Source organism: Vicugna pacos, chromosome 3, assembly GCF_048564905.1.
Source record: "Vicugna pacos chromosome 3, VicPac4, whole genome shotgun sequence".
NCBI classification, from domain to species: Eukaryota; Metazoa; Chordata; class Mammalia; order Artiodactyla; family Camelidae; genus Vicugna; species Vicugna pacos.
This window is the reverse complement of record NC_132989.1, coordinates 21,075,681-21,077,970: the sequence shown is the minus strand read 5'-3', so window position 1 is coordinate 21,077,970 and position 2,290 is coordinate 21,075,681. Positions and strand designations below refer to the sequence as shown.

Below are 2,290 nucleotides of genomic sequence, written 5' to 3'. Positions count from 1 at the left end.
CCCGCCTCGCAGGCGCCCGGAGCCTCACAAAAGAACAGGATGTTGTTGATTTGTCACCAAACCACAGAGAGGAAATGATTGTAAATTTCCTTTAAACATCCCCACCGCGCTCCGGCCGCCCCCGCTTCCGCCTCCGCCGCCCCCGCCCGGCCGGGCGCAGCGGGGCCTCGGCGCTCCCGCGGGGCGCCCGCTCCGCGGCCTCCGGGCCTCCCCGGCCAGGCCACAGGCCCGGGCTGGCTCCGGGGCGCCTGCGGGAGGAGCCCCCGCCTCGTCGCGCCCCCCCCCCCCCGCGTTCCAGTTGCTTTCTTCTGATTATTTTTTCAGCAGCTGCTGCTGAGAAAGGGCCTCAGCTCGTGTGCAGCCGCGCGCGCGCGCCGCCCTTCCCTCGTTTTTTAGCTCTTTGAACGGATGAGACGCTCGCGGGCGCCTCGGGCCCTGTCCAGGAAGACCCTGAGCGCGCCCCCGCCCCGTTGAACCTCACAACTCTCTGCGGGGGCAGTGACCATTAGCTCCAGGGTCGAGGGAGAAACTGAGGCCCAGGGACATTACGTGCTAGCTGAAAGTCACCAGCCCCTGGAACCCCCAGGGGACTCTTGGGACCCTCCCCACTAGGTTTGATTCACCCTTAGCTTATATTTGTAACCTCGCAACCACACTGCCACCGGAGCCTCCTGTAGAAGTCTCAAGTCATCAAAGGTGGCAGTTTCCATTGGGAAGTCCAATGGAACAGTTATTTCAGATCAGGTTATTTCAAAAGCCGCATCCCCCATTTCCAGCCGGACACCCCTCTTTCAGGAGCTGCTTGGGTCTCGGTTCCACCTTGACTTTCTGCACTGTTTATCTCTCTCGACTCCTCCCCATCTTGCTTGGTAAGATTTCTGGAAGCCTCTGGTGGAGTTCAAGTTTGCTCCCAACCTACAGCCCATGGAGGAGAGGTTGATTCTGGTCTGTGGTCTAGGGAAGGGCTGCGTTCGCTGTACACAGTGTTCTTTCAGAGCAGTTAATGCTTACGATTCCGGCACTGGCTGCACTGGGTTTCTTGGCTTGAATATTCAAAGCCGCAGCTAATGTCCCGGGCACGGTATTTAGCGCATATTCTCCTTTAATCCCTACAATAGCACCATGTGGTTGGCATTGCTCTTCCATGTATACAGATGAGGAAACTGAGGTTCAGAGAGGTTGAGGAACTGGACCAGCTAACACAGAGTAAGGTGCTAGGGATGGGACTGATTTAGTCACCACTTTCCAGTTACTGAGGGTGTCCCTCTTTGGTATTTTAAATCTAATTATCCAGTTAGGGGGACTGGTAAAAGGAGCTCAGGGAATTTTTGTTTGGTCTTTTGCCACCTCAATCTCCAGGGAGCCCTTGACCAGATCCTACTTTCTGTGGAAAAGAACCTGATTCCACCCTGGGGCTGGAATCCTCTCTGTTGGGGCTGTGTTGGGGTCCTCAGTGTCTTGAAGGAAGAGGAGGACTTGGTCTGGAGTCTGAGTTCTTTCCACTCCACTTGAACGGGATGGGGGTGGGGGGAGGGGAGGATATAGCTCAAGTGGTAGAGCGCATGCTTAGTATGCATGAGGTCCTGGGTTCAATCCCCAGTACCTCCTCAAAGAATAAACAAATGAAAAAAACCTAATTACCACCCCCACCAAAAAAAAGAACAACACTCTACTTGAATGGGAAATGAGATCCTTAAAAAAAAATTATCTGGTCCTGGATTCCTAAGGCTGAATAGCCCCCTTCATTTCAAGACCCTGGATTCTAATCTCAGAGCCAATGAGGTGGATGGGGGTGAGGGGAGGGCAGTTGTGTTTGCCTCTGGGTATCATCAGTGTAGAACAGTTAGTGTCTTCCCGTGTCTGCTGTATGCCGTGTACTTTGGCAGGTGCTGTATCTGGGCTTTCTCATTTGATGAAAAGTTGGTTCCCAGAGAGGTTAGGCACCTAGGTAATGGTGGAGCTGGGGTTTGCATACTTCTCCCCAGGTTCCCCGTGTCTGTGGAAGAGGAAGTCATCCAGGCACCCCTGAAACAGGGCGGCAGTACTTGCCTTCAGTCAGTGCGGAAAGCCAAGAGGGTCCTTGATGCTGGTGGAGTTTAGAGAGAAGTGCAGTGGCCTTTGGCTCCTTTGTGCTGCAGCTGTCTGCAGTTCCTCAACACTGAGCACATTTGTTGATGGATTTCCAGAGCGGCTGCGGTATCTCCACCTGTCCTTTTTGCTTTTATAGATTGCCAGTCACTGGGGCATCCGGGTTGGGAGCACTTGGGAGGGAGAGCCATCTGCTTAATTG

At 54.3% G+C, this 2,290-nt stretch overlaps 1 non-coding gene across 1 annotated transcript; it reads left to right on the top strand.

Moving 5' to 3' along the window:
* The first annotated feature begins 1,534 nt into the window (after window positions 1-1,534).
* On the top strand, window positions 1,535-1,608 carry TRNAT-AGU (transfer RNA threonine (anticodon AGU)). Its single transcript has one exon. It is a non-coding gene; the product is annotated as a tRNA-Thr (tRNA).
* The last annotated feature ends 682 nt before the right edge of the window (window positions 1,609-2,290 follow it).